Raw genomic sequence first — 20,845 nt, forward strand, 5'->3', positions numbered from 1 at the left:
CTGATGTGTAAAATGGAATGACATGGCTGGAAGCCAGGAGAGAGTCATTCCCCAGACAGTCAGCATGTCTAGTGCCAGAAGGTGCTACATAGGCGACTGGGGGAAATGACCAAGATCTGTCCAAGCAATGCATTGTTTAACCTAATTACCAACAAATAACTGGATGTGATGCCCACACAAGTGCAATAGTGGTACACTGCCATGGTGAGGAACCAATTGCTCTTGATTTGGCTAACTGATCCACTCAGTGGTACTAGACCCATAGCTGGAGCTGGGAAACAAGTCAGAACCATACCCAAACACAAGCCCACTCTACAATATCAAGCTACCATCAATCATGGGGTATAAGAGGGCCTACACATATCATACTCTCTATCAAAAAAGTAAGTGTTATCTCAATTTTCCGGGTGCTAACTTACTCTCGGTTGGAGAATCTGCTTCTCTTTTTTCAGATAGATGCAGATCCTAAGAAGAGAGCTGCCCCAACATACCTCAAAAGGGGCTCAACTGAAACTAAGGACAATTGGTGAAACAATCAAGGGTGATGTTTGCCTGTGAACCAGATACCAGCACAAAGGGGAAGGAGACCAACACAGAGGAAAATCAACTCCTACCAAATCAGAGAGCCAGAGCTTCAGAGGCCCCCAACACCTCAGCACTGAAGCAGACCAAAAATGAACCCAACATGGCTCAGGGAAATTTTGCGGAAGAGGGGGCAGAAAGAATGTCAGAGTCACATGTTGGGTCATGATTTGCAGATACATTTAGCATACCAATAAGTGGGGGCTAACTCCACAATGCACGATCCATTTTCATCAACAAGGAGGGTCCAATGGGAGGAGGTAGTTCACAGATGAGCCTAAACTATGGTACCAAATTGCCTGTATTTACTGAAAAGAAAACTAATAAACTAAATTTTAAAAAAATCAAATGAAAACAAATATTGCTGAGGATGCAGGGAAATAGGAGCCTGCATTTACTTCTAATGGGAATGTAAGCTAGTACAACCAGTATAGAAATCAATTTGGAGACTCCTAAAAAGATTGAATATAGCATTACCAATAGACCTAGCTATTCCCTTACTAGGCATTTACCCTAATAGTTCCATGCTTCAGTACAGAAATATTTTCTCAACTATGTTTGTGGCTACTCCATTCATAATAGCTAAGAATTTGTATCAACCCAAGTGCCCATCATTGGACCAGTGGATAACCAAGATGTGGTATATCTACATGATGAAATTCTCCTCAACAGTAGAAAAATATGACACAAAGAAATTTGTAGAAAAATAGTAAAACTTGGAACAGATCATACTCAAGAAAATTCACACAATCAAAGAAAGATAATTGTTGCATGGTCTCTCTCATTTTTGTTTCCTAACCTAGATCAGCCTGAGTTGTTGAGATACCAGGCATCTTGATTCCAGGACAATAGGGAGGGGAGGGTTTGAGGGGAGGAGAAGGGTGAAGGGCCACACAACTGAACCCAAATGGAACTGGTACCATAGAATACTATAGCCTGAAAGTTGAAGGACCCTGGAGAAGGTAAGATGAAACCTAACCTTAAATTTCTCCTGTTTCCTTGTTTTCCTTTTCTTTATTTTTTTCTATTTTTGTTCTTTCTTTTCTCATGATGCTGTCCTGTGACTCCCAGTACCAGGATGTGCTTAACACCCACAGTGATCTGTTGATCAGAGAGATTTACAAGGTTTCCCAAACCAAGACACACTTTTGTCAGAACACTAGATTACCCACCAGAGGTTAATGGTAAGGCTCTACTCCTGAAGATACTATATGCTATCAGTACAGAACATGGAGAGACCTGGCTAGAATCTGGAAAGAGCCAGTCCAAGACAGTTGGCCTGTCTAGTACTTGAAGGTGCTTCATAAGCTACTGTGTGAAAGTGGCCAGCAATTATCTGAGAAACTCAAGGTCTAAGCTACTCAGAAACAAACAACCTGATGTGATGCTAACATAAGTGCAATACTGGCACACAACTATAGTGGGTAACCAATTACTATTGGATTGGCTAATCTACTTAGCTGAAAAGAACCCATATCTGGAAGTGAGAAATAAGTCAGAGTCATATCCAGACAATGATTTTGCTTTCTTATATCAAGCTTCCATTAATCTTGGGCTACAAGAAGGTCTACACCCATTAAATTCTCTAAATTAATAATAGTTATCACATTTAACTTATGGTGACTTCACTCTTCTTCAGGGCTCCTTCCCAGTCAGGTAGTGCCGAGGGAAGGACCAGGCCTGCTGGTTCCTCCATAGGGGTTAAGAAGGATGATGAATGTAGGACAACTCAGAAACCTCTCCTGACCACCAGAGAAAAATCACACTGAGTTGGGAGTCTTTTCAATGCAGGAACTCACAGAAAAAACTTACTTTATTACTCTGAGCAGTTGCCTATATCATGCTGGGGATTAAGGCGGGGATTTTAGGATGGGGGCAGAGGTAAGGGCCAATAGTAAACTAACTATTGAAATGGTAATTACAATTGCCAAGCAGAGGTAGCAGGCCAGAAGCCATTAGGTGTCTTGCTGAGTCATACCTGGCCAGAGACAGGTTGCCAAACTTTAGCTAGGCTCAGGAATTTCCACTAGGCCTCACGCCTGTGCCTTTCAGAGCCCAACACTCTTCATTGGAGAATCTGCTTCTCTTTTTCAGATGAAAGTGGGACATGAAGAGAGAAATGAATCATTGCACTTCATCATGGCTCCATATAAATCCACACAAGAATTGGGGGAGTATGCAAGCATGCTGCTTTTTTTTTTTTAATTTGATTTATTAGTTTTCTTTTCATCAAATACAGGCAGTTTGGTACCATTGTTTAGGCTCATCTATGATCTACCCCCTCCAATTAGACCCTCTGTGTTGATGTAAATGGGTCGTGCATTGTGGAGTTAGTCCCCAGTTATTGGTATGCTAAATGTCTCTGCAAATCAGGACCCAACATGTGACTCTGACATTCTTTCCACCCCCTCTTCCGCAAAATTTCCCTGAGCCATGTTGGGTTCATGCTGCTTTTTCAGTGAACCTGATAACAGCAAAATGGTGAAGGAGATAGACATTGAGGATACTTAGTGCCTACCAAACAAGAGATCCAAAGGCTCCTAAGAACCCATTACTGTAGTAGACTTAAAATGCACCCAACATGGCTCAGGAAATTTTGCAGAAGATGGAAGGAAAGATCCTTAGAGCCACAAGTTGGGACACTATGCACAGATACATTTCCTCTTCGCCATAATGGATGGTTGTCCCAACAAATGCATGACCCACAATTCCTATGGGGATGACCTGCATCCCTAACACGGATGGTCCCTTTGGAAAAGGGGCAAGGATGAGGGAAAGGATGGTACCAACATGTTCTGTTCACATACTAAGTATATCCATAATTCATATACTTCAAAACATCAAATTTGGAAGCACTGCTTTGATATGATTCCAGGACACAGCCAAGAAAAAAAAATATTAAAATAAGGTTTATAAAGGTTCAATTTGTGAAGCCACATGCAATTAACTGGTGAATAAGAAGGAACTCTATAGATTGTGATAAAAAAAAATCACAAATTTCATAACTATTAAGGATTTAATACCAGAAATTCTATAACTATTAGGGGACCAACCATTAGAACCTCATATATTAACAGAGAGATGAATATCCAGAACACAGAACACTCCTTCAGATAAGCAACAGGAAGAACACATTTAAAATGTCCAAAATACTCAAATAGATATTTCTCTGAATAAGTACAATACATGTTAACCACATTCAAAGAGTTTTTTTTTTTTAATTTTTATTAACATTTTCCATGATTATAAAATATATACCATGGTAATTCCCCCCCTCCCCACCCCCACACTTTCCCATTTGAAATTCCATTCTCCATCATATTACCTCCACATTACAATCATTGTAATTACATATATATAATATCAACCTATTAAGTATCCTCCTCCCTTCCTTTCTCTACCCTTTATGTCTCCTTTTTACCTTACTGGCCTCTGCTACTAAGGATTTTCATTCTCAAGCAGAAGCCCAATCATCTGCAGGTAGGATCCACATATGAGAGAGAACATGTGGCGCTTGGCTTTCAGGGCCTGGGTTACATCACTTAGTATAATACTTTCCAGGTCCATCCATTTTTCTGCAAATTTCATAACTTCATTTTTCTTTAACGCTGAGTAGAACTCCATTGTATAAATTTGCCACACCTTCATTATCCACTCATCTGTTGAGTGACATCTAGGCTGGTTCCATTTCCCAGCTATTATAAATTGAGCAGCAATAAATATGGTTGAGCATGTACTTCTAAGGAAATGAGATGAGTCCTTTGGATATATGCCTAGGAGTGCTATAGCTGGGTCATATGGTAGATCAATCTTTAGCTGTTTTAGGAACCTCCACACTGTTTTCCACAATGGCTGGACCAGATTGCATTCCCACCAGCAGTGTAGAAGGGTTCCTTTTTTTTCCTCATCCCTGCCAACATTTATGATCATTTGTTTTCATGATGGTGGCCAATCTCACAGGAGTGAGATGGAATCTCAATGTAGTTTTAATCTGCATTTCCCTGATGACTAGTGACGTAGAACATTTTTTTAAATGCTTATATGCCAATCAAATTTCTTCCTTTCAGAACTCTCTATTTAGCTTCATAGCCCATTTTTTGATTGGCTTGTTTGATTCCTTATTGTTTAGCTTTTTGAGTTCTTTGTATATCCTAGATATTAATTCTCTATCAGATATATAGCTGGCCAAGATTTTTCCCATTCTGTAGGTTGCCTCTTTGCTTTTTTCACTGTGTCCTTTGCAGTATAAAATCTTTGTAATTTCATGAGGTCCCAGTGATTAATCTGTGGTTTTATTGCCTGAGCAATTGGGGTTGTATTCAGAAAGTCTTTGCCAAGACCAATATGTTGAAGGGTTTCCCCTACTTTTTCCTCTAGCAGTTTCAGAGTTTTAGATCTAATGTTAAGGTCTTTAATCCATTTGGACTTAATTCTTGTACATGGTGAGAGAGAAGAATCTATTTTCATCCTTCGGCAGATGTATGTCCAGTTTTCCCAACACCATTTGCTGAAGAGGCTGTCTTTTCTCCAATGAGTATTTTTGGCATTTTTATTGAATATCAGGTGGCTATAGCTACTTGGGCTTACATGTGGGTCCTCTATTCTGTTCCACGGATCTACATGTCTGTTTTTGTGCCAGTACCATGCTGTTTTTGTTACTATGGCACTGTAGTATAGGTTAAAATCAGGTATGGTGGTACCACCAGCCTCAATTTTGTTGCTCAGTATCATTTTAGATATTCGAGGTTTTTTGTGATTCCAAATGAATTTTTGTATTGTTTTTTCTATTTCCATGAAGAAAGCCTTTGGAATTTTGTTAGGGATTGCATTAAATGTGTAGATTGCTTTAGGTAAGATTACCGTTTTCACAATATTGATTCTTCCAATCCAGGAACAAGAGATGTTTCTCCACTTTCTAGTGACTTCTGCAATTTCTCGCTTGAGTGTTTTAAAGTTCGCATTGTAGAGATTCTTTACTTCCTTGGTTAGGTTTATTCCAAGGTACTTTATTTATTTATTTATTTATTTTTTGATGCAATTGTGATTGGGAGTGATTCTCTGTTTTCACCCTCTGTGTTTTTGTTACTAGCATATATGAAGGCTACTGATTTCCGTGTATTTATTTTGTATCCTGCTACAATGCTGTAGGTATTGATCAGCTCTAACAGTTTTCTAGTACAGTCTTTAGGGTCCTTTATGTATAGAATCATGTCATCTGCAAATAATGATAACTTGATCTTTTCCTTTCCAGTTTGTATCCCTTTTATGTGTGTCTCTTGCCTTATTGCTATGGCTAAGACTTCCAAAACTATATTAAATAGAAGTGGGGACAGTGGACACCCTTGTCTTGTTCCTGATTTTAGTGGAAAAGCTTCCAGTATTCCCCCATTTAGTAATATGTTGGCTGTAGGCTTGTCATAAATAGCCTTTATTATATTGAGATATGTTCCTTCTATTCCCAGTCTCTGTAGGACTTTTGTCATGAAGGGATGTTGGATTTTGTCAAATGCTTTCTCTGTGTCTAATGAGATGATCATGTGATTTTTGTCCTTCAACCCGTTTATGTAATGTATTACATTTATAGATTTGCGTATGTTGAACCATCCCTGCATCTCTGGGATAAAGCCTACTTGGTCAGGGTGAATGATCTTTTTGATATACTCTTGTATTCTGTTTGCCAATATTTTGGTGAGAGTTTTTGCATCTATGTTCATGAGGGAGATTGGTCTGTAATTTTCTTTTTTTGTTCTATCTTTGCCTGGTTTTGGTATCAGGGTGATGCTGGCCTCATAGAAGGAGTTTGGTAGAATTCCTTCGTTTTCTATTTCCTGGAAAAGCTTAAGAAGCAATGGTGTTAGCTCTTCCTTAAAAGTCTGTTAAAATTCAGCAGTGAATCCATCTGGGCCTGGGCTTTGTTTAGTTGGGAGACTATTAATAACTGTTTGGATCTCCATGTTTGTTATAGGTCTATTTAAGTGATTAATCTCATTTTGACTTAATTTAAGTAGGTCATATAGATCAAGGAAATCATCCATTTCTTTCAGATTTTCATACTTTGTGGAGTATATGCTTTTATAATATGTCCCCATGATTTTTTGAATTTCTCTGGAATCTGTTGTGATGTTACCTTAGTAATCCCTTATTTTATTAATTTCTGTCTCTTCTCTCTTTCTTTTGGTCAGATTTGCTAAGGGTTTATCAATCTTGTTTATCCTTTCAAAGAACCAACTCTTTGTTTCATTAATTCTTTGGATTGTTCTTTTTGTGTCTATTTCATTAAATTCTGCCCTAATCTTTATTATTTCTTCCCGTCTACTGATTTTTGTTTTGCCTTGTTCTTCTTTTTCCAAGGCTTTAAGGTGAAGCATTAGGTCATTTACTTGCGACCTTTCTAATTTCTTAATATAGGCATTTAAGGCTATAAATTTACCTCTTTGAACAGCCTCACTTGTGTCTCAGAGATTTTGGTATGTTGTGTTCTCATTATCGTTTGACTCTATAAAGTTTTTGATTTCCTTTTTGATTTCTTCATTGACCCATTCATCATTTAGTAGTGTATTGTTTAGTTTCCATGATATTGTGTATGCTCTATAGCCTTTCTTGCTACTGATTTGTAGTTTAATTCCATTGTGGTCTGATAGAATGCAAGGAATTATTTCAATTTTCCTGAATTTGTTAAGATTTGCTTTGTGTCCTAATATATGGTCTATTTCAGAGAATGTTCCATGTGCTCCAGAAAAGAATGTATATTCTGCAGCCTTTGGATGAAATGTCCTGTATATATCTGTTAAGTCAATTCCTTCTATGACCTCAGTTAGTCCAGATGCCTCTCTGTTTATTTTTTCCTGGGATGACCTGTCAATGGATGAGAGTGGGGTGTTAAAGTCACCCACCACCACTGTGTTTGGTGTTATCTGTGACTGAGTTCTAATAGTGTTTGTTTGAGGAATTTGGGAGCCCCCATGTTAGGTGCATATATGTTTAGGATTGTAATGTACTCCTGTTGGAATGTGCCCTTAATCAATATAAAGTGACCTTCCTTGTCTTTCTTGTCTAACGTTGGAGTAAAGTCTACACTGTCTGATATTAGGATAGCAACCCCTGCTTGTTTTCTAGGGCCATTTGCTTGAAACACTGTCTTCCAATCATTCACCCTAAGGTAATGTCTATCCTTTGTAGAAAGGTGAGTTTCTTGGAGACAACAAATTGTAGGATCCTGCTTTTTTACTCAGTCTGCAAATCTATGTCTTTTTGTTGGGGCATTGAGGCCATTGATATTAAGAGATATTATTGAAAGGTGTGTATTTATGTTTGCCTTTTTTTTTTTTTTGTGGTTCTGGTTCTACCTGTGCTCTCTTGTGTTAACTAGTATTTGACTATTGCTTTTTTTTTTCTAGTTTCCTTATACGAGTGCTTTTCCTTTTCTTCAGCATGTAGGATTCTATCAAGTATTTTCTGTAGAGCTGGTTTTGTCTTCAAATACTCCTTTAACCTGCTTTTGTCATGGAATGTCCTCATTTCTCCGTCTATTTGAATGGATAACTTTGCAGGATAAAGTAACCTTGGTTGACAGTTGTTGTCTTTTAGAACTTGGAATATATCACTCCAAGCCCTTCTGTCTTTAAAAGTTTGTGTTGAATAATCTGCTGTAATCCTGATGGGCTTACTTTTGTAGGTAACTTGATTTCTCTCTCTAACTGCTTTCAATATTTTTTCTTTGGTGTGTTTGTGTGGAAGTTTGATTATAATATGGCGAGGAGATTTTCTTTCCAGGTTTTGTCCGGCTGGGGTTCTAAAGGCTTCCTGTATCTGTATTGGCACCTCTTTCCCAACTTGGGGGAAATTTTCTTCTATGATTTTGTTGAAGATACCTACTATGCCTTTTGAGTGAAATTCTTCTCCTTCTACTATGTCCTGAATTCTAATATTTGATCTTTTAATAGTGTCCCGAATATCTTGAAATTCCCACTCATACTTTTCTATAAGTTTGTCTTTCTCTTTGTTGGCCTGTATTAGATCTGCCACCTGGTCTTCTAGCTTAGATATTCTGTCCTCTCCTTCATCCATTCTACTGGTGAGATTTTCTACAGAGTTTTTTATTTCATTAACTGTGTTCTTCATTGCTAGTAATTCTGACTGGTTTTTCTTTATTTCTATTTCCTTATTTATGTCTTGTATTGCCTTCTTTATTTCATGAAGTTGGTGTCCTGCATCTTCTTTGATTCCTTTGATTTCCTCTTTAAGTTCCTCTTTGACTCCTTTGATTTGTTCTCTGACTTCTTTGAACATATTTACAATCATTCTTTTGAAATCTTTCTCAGGCATTTCCTCTAACTCGTTCTCACTGGAGGTCATTTTTGATGCATTAATATTTTTAGGTGGATTTATATCGTCTTGCTTTTTAGTGTTTCTTGTGTTTTAATGTATATATTTTTGCATCTTGGATTAAGTTAATGCTTTGATTTTCTAGCTAGCTCTGTGTTCTTAGCTGTATTAATTGATTTGATGTTATATATTTTCTGGGTAGGAGCTTAAGGTGTTAGATGTGGCTCTTAAGACTCTGAGAGTATCTCCAAAGGTGCTTCTAGGTGTTGAGTTTCCCTGCTATGGGGGTATTCAAGTAGGCTGAGTGGAATAAAATACAGGTAGATTCTAAAAGTTAACTAAACACTGTACCCATAAGTCAAAAACAGCCCCAAGTATGTATGCCAGAGTAGTTATTGTAACAACCAGATCCTCTATCAACACAAAGGTTAAGATATCTGGTCTGTTGAGGGATCCAAGTCAGCTTGTGACCAAGTGAGACCCTTCCCTGGTGCAAACCCAGTTACCTTGGATGATTTTGGTCTCAGTCAAATTGCTGCCTGGGTCGTCGGGCTGCTGTTCTGATTTCTGGAGCAGGGCACTGGCTTTTCCTGTGGGGCAAACCAAGCCTGGCAACTGTGGCCCTGCAGATCAGCACCCCCGCTGCTGGAACTGCTGCTGCTTCTGGGTCTGCTGCTGTTGCCACTCCTGGGTCTGCCACTGCTGATGCTCCTGGGTCTGTTGCTGCTGGGGCTGCTGGTACCAGTTCTGGAGCTGTTGATGTTGCTGCTGAACTCTGCTGTGCTTTTGGCTCAAGTTGGCATGGCCGGGTCCCAGGATGCTGCTCTGTTCACTGGAGCTGGGCTCAGGTGGTGGGGGAGGGGAGGAGCCACAGCTGCTCTGGTTCTCTCGCTGCTCCACGTGTTCTTCTACCTCTCGGTCTGCTCCTCTGCTGCTCACTGCCACTCTCCCTTCATGTTTCCTGAGTTGTGGAGAGCGCGGTGTGAGGGGAAGCTCCCGCACCTGGCTTTTCCTGCAGCTGGAGCCGAGTCTGGCGGCTTTCTGGTGCGCCCCACTGCCGTGGCGGTTGGCAGAGCTGCCAGGGCCGCTTTTGCCGGCCTGTGCGGGCTCTGGATGCTCTGGATCTCTCCTACTTCTCCGCTGCCACTTCAGTTTCCTATACTCCTCACTGTTTAGTAAAAGTGAGGTTTTTTGGTCTTTTTTCCATCCAGGCTGCTTTGGCGTGGTACCTATGCCGCCATCTTAACCGGTAGTCTTCAAAGAGTTTTAATAGTGTTATTTGAGAAATACAAATAAAAGCTACTGATAAAAAAAACTTAATTCAGTACTCAGTTAAATATCATCGAACCACAAGTGTTGGAAAGTATGAGGAAGTCTGAAATATCATGAATTGTTAATGGGATGGAGAATTCATAGCTCCCATGGAAAAATCATGAATTCTCATGCCCTGTGGATGGGAGGAAAATTACAAATTCTGTGGAAATATTATGAGTTCTCATGCACTGTAGGTGAGATGGGAAAGTCATAGCATCAGTGGAAATGTCATTACATCTGTTAAGACTTAAAATTGAACTATAAGGTAATATATCACTTGTTTTATGGGTAAATATAGGAATTGAAATCAGCCTCTAAAAGTGGTAATTTTACATATGTATTCACAGTCACATTACTCTTTGAACCAATTAAAATCTATGCACAGAAGCTTTGATGAGAAAAATGTGTCATGTACATAATTCAATTATTATTTCTTCTTAAAACAAAATGGAATTCTATTACATGCTACAACTTGAATGAAGACATGATCCCAAGTGAAATAAACCAGGGATGAAAGGATCATTTATAATGAAAGATCTTTTGTTTGAATCATTTTCTGTTGTGAAAATGAATGGCATGAAAAGATCTAAGTTTGTTTACTATCTAAAACTGGTGAAATATTCAAGACAATCATAGATGCATATTTTATTTACTGGAGGCAATTTTGTGAATATAGAAAAATAGATAATTGTAGCAGACATGAAAGCATGTACAAACAGACCTAGGTCATTGTGTTTGATTCTCTGCATCACATCTCTTCATAGTTCTATTTGTAATTTCATGTGAGACTCTACATGTACTTTAAAGGAGGGTGTGTTCCCTTTTCTATTATAGTCATGAAAATCTAGAGGTATAATAGTTTATTATATATAAATATAATTTTTATATTGACAGTTTAATAAAGAAGTGTCACCACTTGCTTAAAGTATGATTATTAGAACTGTTACATTCCTGCTTTGGCTGCCACCAAATCCTGAAAAATCTGCTGTTTCATTCTCTCACATTTAAAAAATATAAATATGCATATATATATATATATATATATATATATATATACATATATATATGAAATATTTATATATATTTATATACATTTTAAAAATATAAATATGCATATATATATATACATATATATATGCAATATTTATTTATTTATGAGTAGAGAGAGAAGTAGATATGTAAAGAGAGAATGGATGTGCCAGGACCTCTAGCCACTGCAGATGAACTACAGATGCATATGCCAACTTAGGCATCTGTTTTTATGTGGGTACTGGAGAATTGAACCTGGGTCCTTTGGCTTTGTCAACAAACATGTTAACTGCTTAGCCATCTCTCCAGCCCTCTAATTCTTTTGGTTTTCCATGAATGTTTTATGTTTGCATGTTCATGTATGTTTAGCATGCCTGTGAGACTGGAAGATGGGCTTGAATGTTGCTCAGATACACTCTCCAATCTTTTTTGTGTGTTTACCAAGGTAGAATCTCACTCTAGTCCAGGTTGACCTAGAATTCACTATGTAATCTCAGGATCATCTAGAACTCACAGTGATGCTCCAAGCTCTGCCTCCTTAGTGTTGGGATTAAAGGCATGTACCACCACATCCAGCTTTCCACTCTTTTTGAGAAAAGTTCTCTCAGTGGCTTGAAGTTCACCACTTATGATATTCTAGCTGGTCAGTGGGCCCCAGAAATCTTCCTGTCTCCAAGTTCCCTGGAATTGCAGGAATGTGCTGACAGATATTGCATTTTAAGTGAGCACTGAGAGTGAAATCAGACCCTCATCTTGTGAAACAAGTGCTTTACCAGCTAAGCCATTCCCACAGCTCCTCTCAAGGTCTTACACTTAATCTCAATTCCATGACTTTCCTTGTTATCCACTTAATTTAACTACCTCATTTAATTTTCCACATAATTTTAGATTATTGCAAAGCACATTTTTCTGTTCATTATTCTATTTCAGTCTTTTTGCTGGTTTTCCATGTTCTTCCAGAAGTCCTGAATTCTGAATGTAAACAATTCCTGAAAAATACAATCTACCTTAGTATCATGACAGGATTGATTCTAGCCAAACTAACTCTGGCAAGCTAGGGCTAATAAAGCTCAAGGTCCACCCCCAGCAACACATCTCCTGCAGCAAGTCTTCACCTCCCAAATTGCCACCAGCTGGGAAGCAAGCATTCAGAACATGTGAGTGTATGGGGGACGTTTTATTCACACCACCACAGTTATTCTATCCAAATTCTGTATTTGGATGTAATTCTGCATTGGTGACATGGAAAACATGACTATACCATTTCTGAAGTGATACTTTCACTCTCAGTTTGTAGTTGATTGTATCCTTGTGTGCAGTGACCTTGGATGCGTGGCTGTGCTTGTTTTTACAAGTGATGTCTTCATTTCTATAAATTAAGTCATTGACCTTTCTTTCTGGGTGCTCCAAAGGCCCAGGTCAGAATTGTGAGATTGGTAATATATATTTTTGTTAAAGTTTGGATAGTTACACTGTCATCTAAACTTCTACAGAACTTTGTAATGGTCATTATTACAATATTATGCACTAAGTAAATTAATTATTTGATACCTATTTTCTCTAAGAAAAATGAAAAGCTTTAGGAAAACATGTTTTACTTGCCATCATTTCCCTCCATCTGGCACCTTGATAGACATTCAGTGGCTATGTGAAGGAAGAATTTGTAAAATATACAACAATTTTGGAAGAATTATTGTTATTAAATTTAACTTATATTTGAAAGCTCAATTGCCTTATAAAATATGGTGTACTGTGCTTCAATTAATCTGTTAATCAACTCACAGCACAATATGTCCTTGAATTATGAAGCACACAGAATCTCTTGATTCTACAAGTATTTCATTTGTGACTATAGTGCATCTGATGAAATAACATTATTTTAAATCCATGCTGAAAACCTCCATTAACATAGATTAATACACCTCACAAGTAGTTTATGGTACATTTGTTAACTTACTATGTGGTAGTACATATGACAATTCAAACAATTCATTAAAATAAATCGATTGTGAGTCTGAGTTCCTCGCTTGGACAATGTGTGTGTGGGCCATCTGTATTAAGTAGGCCAGAAACCTGTTTTAGGGCTGCTTCCACCTCCCCAATCTTAGTTCTTTGAGGGGACAGTGTGTGAGCGGGCACCACAGCCTGGAGTGAGTAGGCCAGATCCCATGTTTCTGGCCTCCTTCCACCTCCCCAGCCTGAGTTCACTGCTTGGACTATGTGTGGGTTGGCACCTGGAGTGAGAAGGCCAGACATCTGTTTCTGGGCTCCTCAGAACCCCACCCCCCCCAGTCTGAATTACTTGGGCAGACAGTATGCTGGAGGGCACCACATGAAGTAGACAAGATCCCTGTTCCCTTGCTCTTTCCAGTCCCCTGGTACAGGTAGGTCCCAGTGTGCCTTGCTTGGGGAGGCCTAGTCACTGTGTGAGCTATGGAATCAAGCCTTTTGCTCTGGTATACTGACTGACCACTGGGAACCAACATCTCTGTTCACCTGAGTCAGAGGGTACACAGGCTAAAGGACAAAAGCTTCCTTCTTCCTAAATGAAATAAAGAGTCTTCCTAAAATGGAAAGTCAAAAATGCAAAAAGCCAATGAAAGTCAGAAAGCAGAGATCTCCACCAAAGATGCCTAGTCCTACAATGGAATCCTCCAATGAAATCACAAAAAAATACACAGAAATTATTTCCTAAAATAAAAACACAACAACCAATGAGAACCTGATTTTAAAAAAAATCAATGAACTAGAAGCAATCCATCAAAGAACCAACAATCATATCAATAAAATTGAACAGAATCATCTCCTAGAGTGTTCACCTTTTGACAGTAGGTGTAACTTGATTAAAGAAGATGTTAGAACCCTTCCTCCAAAGAGATATGAATAAATTGAAGGTAAGTCAAGGAATGAAAGATCTCAACAACCTGTTAATTAAGCTTAATGAAGACTTGATTAAATTGATTAACTCCAGGGAGCACAAAAAAAAAATCAGAACTCAAATTGAAATCATACCTCAAAAAACACATGGGAATGATGCAAAATAACACAACAGGGCTGGAGAGATGGCTTAGCGGTTAAGCGCTTGCCTGTGAAGCCTAAGGACCCTGGTTCGAGGCTCGGTTCCCCAGGTCCCACGTTAGCCAGATGCACAAGGGGGAGCACGCGTCTGGAGTTCGTTTGCAGAGGCTGGAAGCCCTGGCGCGCCCATTCTCTCTCTCCCCCTCTATCTGTCTTTCTTTCTGTGTCTGTCGCTCTCAAATAAATAAATTAAAAAAAAAATAACACAACAGAAAACAAAACAAAAATAAATCAAACAGAAATTATAAAAACGTCTCATGAACCCCTCAGCACAACAATCATGTGGAAGACAGTACCTCTTATCTGGAAGACAAGACAGAAGAAATTGATCAGGAGGTCAAAAACTTTGCTATGTACAAAAAAAAAAAAAAAAAAAAAAAAAAAAATCAATGGAAAAGAATACAAGGGAATTGTAGAACACTCAAAACTGACCAAATATCCAGATCATGGGTATACCAGAAGGAGAGGAAATCCAGGCCAGAAGCATAGAGACCCTATTCAACAAAATCATTGAAGAAAAATTTCCAAATCTCTCAAAGGAGGGTTCCATTCAGATACAAGAAGCTCATAGAGCACCTGTAGTGGTTTGACTCAGGTGTCTCCCATAAACTTAGCTGGTCTTAATGCAAAGTTCCCAGCTGATGGAGATTCGGGAATTAACACCTCCCAGAAGCAGTGTTATTGTTGGGGTGGGCCTATGGGTATTACAGCCAGTGTCCCCATGCCAGTGTTTGGCACACTCTCCTGTTCCTGTTGTCCACCTTATGTGGGCCAGGGGGCGATGTCTACCCTCTGCTAATGCCATTGTTTCTCCCTGTCATCATGAAGCTTCCCCTTGAATCTGTAAGCCAAAATAAACCTCTTTTTCCTGTAATCTGCTCTTGGTTGGGTGATTTCTACCAGCAATGCAAATCTGAATGCAACAGTAAAGTGCGACCAAGGAGTGGGGATGCTGATAGACACCTGACTGTGTGGCATTGGCCTTTTGGAGCTGATTTTCAAAAGGAATGTGGAAGGATTTGAAATCTTGGCCTAAAGGATGCCTTGCAGTGCTCTAAGTACAGCTTGATGGACTATTATGGTCAGAGTTGAAAGACCTGAACGCAGTAAGAACTGTGGACTCTGAGGTTTGGCTTATGAGGGTGAGAAAGAGCTTTGCCTGGCCTAGAAGTTTGTGTGTGAAGCTTGCTGTTATGCCTTGGTCCTGAGAAGTTATGCAGAGTTGTTTTGAATAGAAATGAACTGGTGTAAGTAGAGGAATATGACACAGAAAGAAAAATATTTGGGTGAACTTCTGCCCATTGAGCTGCAATTGCGAGATTACAACCTTTGAGATTGGGTCAGTTGACCTGCATTGGGCAAACAGGAAGAATGTAGACTCCCTTGAAGGGGCCTGAGTGCTCAAGGAATATGCTGCTCTTCAAAGTCTGCTTTATTCCCCCCTGGATTAACAAATTAGCACCCTACCTGGTATTTGAGCATATAAGAAATTCAGGAAAGAGAGGTTCATTGAGTTTGCAACAGTCTTGTGTTTTGGAAATAACCATGGGAAGTGTGAAGCAGGTTTGCTGAATGCCTGCATGGAGAACCAAAGGAGCCATGAGGATGGATGGTGGGTTGCAGTAGAGACCCAGTTGAGATGCTGGGACAATGAGATGGCTGCCAAGGAGTGCTGCCAGCCCTGGACAAAGTTTCCCAGGACTGTGAGTAGACCACCTGGAGGGGTTGAATTGGAACTCCAGAGACTTGTTGTTGGTTAGAAGTATCAGAATTGGAGATTTTTCATTGACTAGAGTTCTTGGACTTGAAGCTACAGAGTTTGCCCTGGTTTTTTAAAATCTTGTATTGGCTGAATGTTTTTTTGCTATGCCCAATGCAATCTTTTGTAGTGTGGATGTTTATTCTGTGCCACTATGGGCTTTTTGAGGTTATTTTTCTTGGTATTATGGCTCAGTTAAAAGATTTTGGACAATGGGGATGTTTGATCATCTTTGGAATTGATAAAAGCTATGGAGACAGTTGGGCATTGTGGTTCACGCCTTTAATCCCTGCACTTGGGAGGCAGAGGTAGGGGAATGCCATGAGTTTGAGGCTACCCTGAGATTACATAGTGAATTCCAGGTCAGCCTGGGCTAGAGTGAGACTGTACTTCTAAAAACCAAATAAATAAATAAATAAATATATATGGAGACTTTTAAAAGTTGGATAAATGCACTGCATTTTACATCATGTATAGTTATCAGTTTATGGGGGCTAGGGGCAGACTGTGGTGGTTTGATTCAGGTGTCCCCCATAAATTTAGGTGTTCTGAATGGTAGGTTCATAGCTGATGGAGATTTGTGAATTAACACTTCCAGAAGTCAGTGTTATTTTGGGGGGCAGGCTTATGGGCTTTATAGCCAGTGTCCCCATGCCAGTGTTTGGCACACTCTCCTGTTCCTGTTGTCCACCTTATGTGAGCCAGGGGGTGATGTCCACTTTCTGCTCATGCCATCATTTCCCACTGTCATCATGGACCTTCCCCTCAACCCTGTAAGCCAAAATAAACATTTTTTTTTTTTTTTTCCCCCAGAAGCTGGTTGGGTGATTTCTACCAGCAGTGCAAACCTGATTGCAACAACACCAAACAGACAGGACCAAAGAAGAAACTCTCCAGTCACATGATAGTTAAAGCTCTTAACAATGGAAACAAGGAGAGAATGGTAAAAAGAAGCAAGAGAGAAACAATTCACAACATACAAAAGCAATCCCATCAGGATTATGGGAATGGAATGCTTCAAAATCTGAACAACTATGGCTTCCAACCCAATCTACTCTACCCAGTAAAAGTGTTCCTCAAAAAGATGGGGAAAGAAAAACCTTCCATGAAAAAAGTCAACTCTATGATTATATGATTGTATAATTATATAGAGCAATTAAATAAAGACAGAAACACAGACCAATATTGTGAATATCAAAAGCAATATACAGATTTAATACAATACCAATAAAAATACTACCATCATCCTTCACAAATATTTAAAAACTGATCTCAAAATCTCTTTGGAATGGCTGAAGGACATGGATATCCAATCATATACTCAGAAGGAAAGAAAAAACTCTGGCCATATCACCACACCCAATCTAAAGCTATATTCAGAAGCCAAAGTTACAAAAACAGCATGGTACTGGAATAAAAACAGAAATATATACAAATGGAACAGAATTAAAGACCTGGATGTTAAGTCAAGTAATTACAGCTGCTTGATCTTTGACAGAGGTACCAATAATGTAGACTGAATAAAAGACTGTATCTTCAACAAATAGTATTGGGAAAATTGGATGACCATATGTAGAAAAATAAAATTAGACCCACTGGTTTCACCATACACAAAAATCAAGTCCAGATGGATTAAAGACTTCAATATATGACATGGAACTCTTCAACTACTAGAAGAAAAAATAGGAGGCACTCTCCACGATATAGGACTGGGAAAAGACTTCCTGAAAAAAACTCCAGTAGACCATGAAATTAAACAAGCACAATGGGATCTCATGAAGTTAAACAGCTTTTGCACAGACAAAATACCATAAGCAGAGCCAAGAGATTACCCACTGAATTGGGGAAAATCTTTGATAGCTATACCACTTTTAGAACCCTAATATCTAGAATCTAAAAAAAAAAAAAAAATCAAATAACCCACTCCAAAAATGGGGCAGATAACTAAATAGGGAGTTCTCAGAGGAATAATTACAAATGGCTAACACACAATTAATAAAATGTTCAACATCTCTAACCATCAGGGAAATGCAAATTAAAACAACTATGAGATTCCACCCTACCTCAGTAAGGATAGCAAACATTTTAAAAAATCAAGTGAAAACAAATATTGGTGAGGATGTGGGGAAATAGGAACACTCATTCACTATCTGTGAGATTGTAAACTTGTAGAACTACAATGGAAATCTTTATCCTCCATATAATAACATGGATCAAGTTTATTAAGTCATGGTCAAATTCAAAGTTTTTCTAGTGCTATCAAGAATCCAAAACTGAAAGAAAAACATGAGATTGGAACTGCAGAATAGGGCACAAGTACAAATCTGGGGCTGATGATAGCTAGATAGAATTATGTGTAATCTGTATCAGCTCTGATTGTTTTGCTGTGTTGGCTAAAAATGTTATTCTTTTAAAACTTAATTCAGTTTGCAATTTGTGCTTATTTGGATTTATTTCCTAAAATTGAAAACCATCAGGCTTCCTCCTAAAACATGTTATTAAACATAAGAAAGCTATTTCAAAATATATGGTTTTAGTGTTCCAGAAAGATAGTATATATGCTGTAAACTCTGTTCCTTTTGAAATGGTACAGTAGCAATTACAGTAAAATGGAATAAAGATGTTTGGTATAAGTCTTAAAAGAACCATTATTATTTTAAAATGTTTTAACTAGTAAGTCCACATATTAGATAAAAAATAAAAAGTCAAAAATGGGGAAAGTAGTAAGATATAGTGAAGAAAACAATTATAAAAACATAATAGGATTAACCCTAACAATCAATAATTTCACTACGGATAAATTATGTCAACACCTAAATAAAAAGGCATAGATTACCAAACTGGATATAAAAGCAAAGCCACATGAAGGTTGTTATAAGAAACACACTTTACATTAAAGTCATACCCACATTCAAGGAATTTATTTAGCTTGGGAAATATACACTAAGTATAAAGTAACTAAAGAGAGCTAAATTAGCTGGAACAGTGGATTTCAGAGAAAAGGATAAAAGAAAAGTCTTTTTTTTAAATGATAATGTAGAGACTATTTGATTTTAATATATTTGATCAGATAATTGAAGTACTTTATCCTATAAACATTGTTATGCTATTGGAATGAATGACAACATATTAAACAGCAGAAAGGCTATATGTGGTAAGCATAATTGTACTGCTATGAAGAAAGAAAGCATGTAAATCATCTGCTTAACAATTGCTTATGATGTATGGATACTAATATGGAAAGATGTAACAAATATATCTCATGTTTATATTTTCTTCCTTCATTGCCTTGGGACTCATGACATTGAACATCACAGCTTGTAAGGGTTACTCATAAATTAAAAGATTATCTTGCTCTTTGTAGTACAAGCAATGAATTTTACTTGAAACAGATGGACATTACAAATAGAAGAAACAATTAACATCTACCTGGTAATATTGTCAGAATGTAAGCAAATTATCTGAACACTGACACCTCCTTAGATTCTCATATCATTATGCTTGTGTCTTCATATATGCAAGCTGTCCTTGTCATTATTTCTGTTCATATTTTAAGAGTTGTGGTGGTTTGATTCATGTGTCCCTCATAAACTTAGGTGCTCTGAATGCTAGGTTCAACATGCCTTTCCTCTGTTGGTCCCCACCATTGTGTCTGTCTATGAAAATGTGCATTGCCTCTCTTGGCTCCCACCACTGCATCTGTCAGTAACCACATATTCCCTCAAATCCAGCCACTGTGTCTGTCAGGGTCTGCACACCTTCCCTCTCTCCCAAAGCCTCCCACCACTGCATCTGTTGGTGAACCACATACACTGTGTCTGTCAGTGGCCCAAGCTTTCCAGTCACCTGAAGGTTTCTCCTGCTCCATTGCTTTCATCCCATACCCAGCTCCCTCAGGCTGCCCCCATTGAGCCCACAGCCAACCTTCACTCCTACCATGCTCCCCTGTTTTGCATCCTTGGTGGGCTGCCCTGAAGCTTCTGCTTCCACTGATCACAGACCTTCAACACCCTATGCTACCTACAGGTGCCCTTGTATGTGCCTCTGGCTCCCCCACACCAGCTAACTATCTGATCTGGCTAGGCCTGTAGAATGCAACAACCATCACCACCTCTTACATACCCTGCCCACTCCTTGTAACTACTTGGGGTACCACATCAGCCCTAGAAAGGGGAGCACAGGAAAACCAGGCAATCACCTGCTTGAGGGAGCCAGCGTTTCCTCCATAACCTGCCTATCTAGGTTCAGTAACAGAGTATGGGAAAGCTCTGTGACCCCAAGCCACAGACAAGACACAGTTCACACCAGTAAAAGGGATCATAGACCTTCAAACATACCTTTGTATTAAGAACCAGCCCAGAGTGGCTGGCACACTTACACACTTCAGAATCTCTGCCTCCCAAAATACAAAGCCAGCATTAGTCTATTCTATTCAAACATGAAACTGAACACTCACTGAAGAACTACAAGGGGAAATTGCTTGCTTCTTCCTTAATTAAATAATATTCCCACACTATTAAAGGCAGACCATAATGCAAAAATAACAACATGAAACATCAAATGGAGGGAGCTCAAAGAAGGTTGCCTGGCCCCACAATGGAAGCCTTCAATAAAAACAAAAAGGAGATAACAGGAATAGAACTCTAAAATGAAGACAAAAAATATGTGACCCTGACCAAGCAAATGGCAGAACAGACAGCAAATTAGGAAAAAAAAATAACAATCACATAAATGATATCCACATAGCTGTCTTTCCCA

This window comes from Jaculus jaculus, chromosome 9, assembly GCF_020740685.1.
Source record: "Jaculus jaculus isolate mJacJac1 chromosome 9, mJacJac1.mat.Y.cur, whole genome shotgun sequence".
Classification (NCBI taxonomy): domain Eukaryota; kingdom Metazoa; phylum Chordata; class Mammalia; order Rodentia; family Dipodidae; genus Jaculus; species Jaculus jaculus.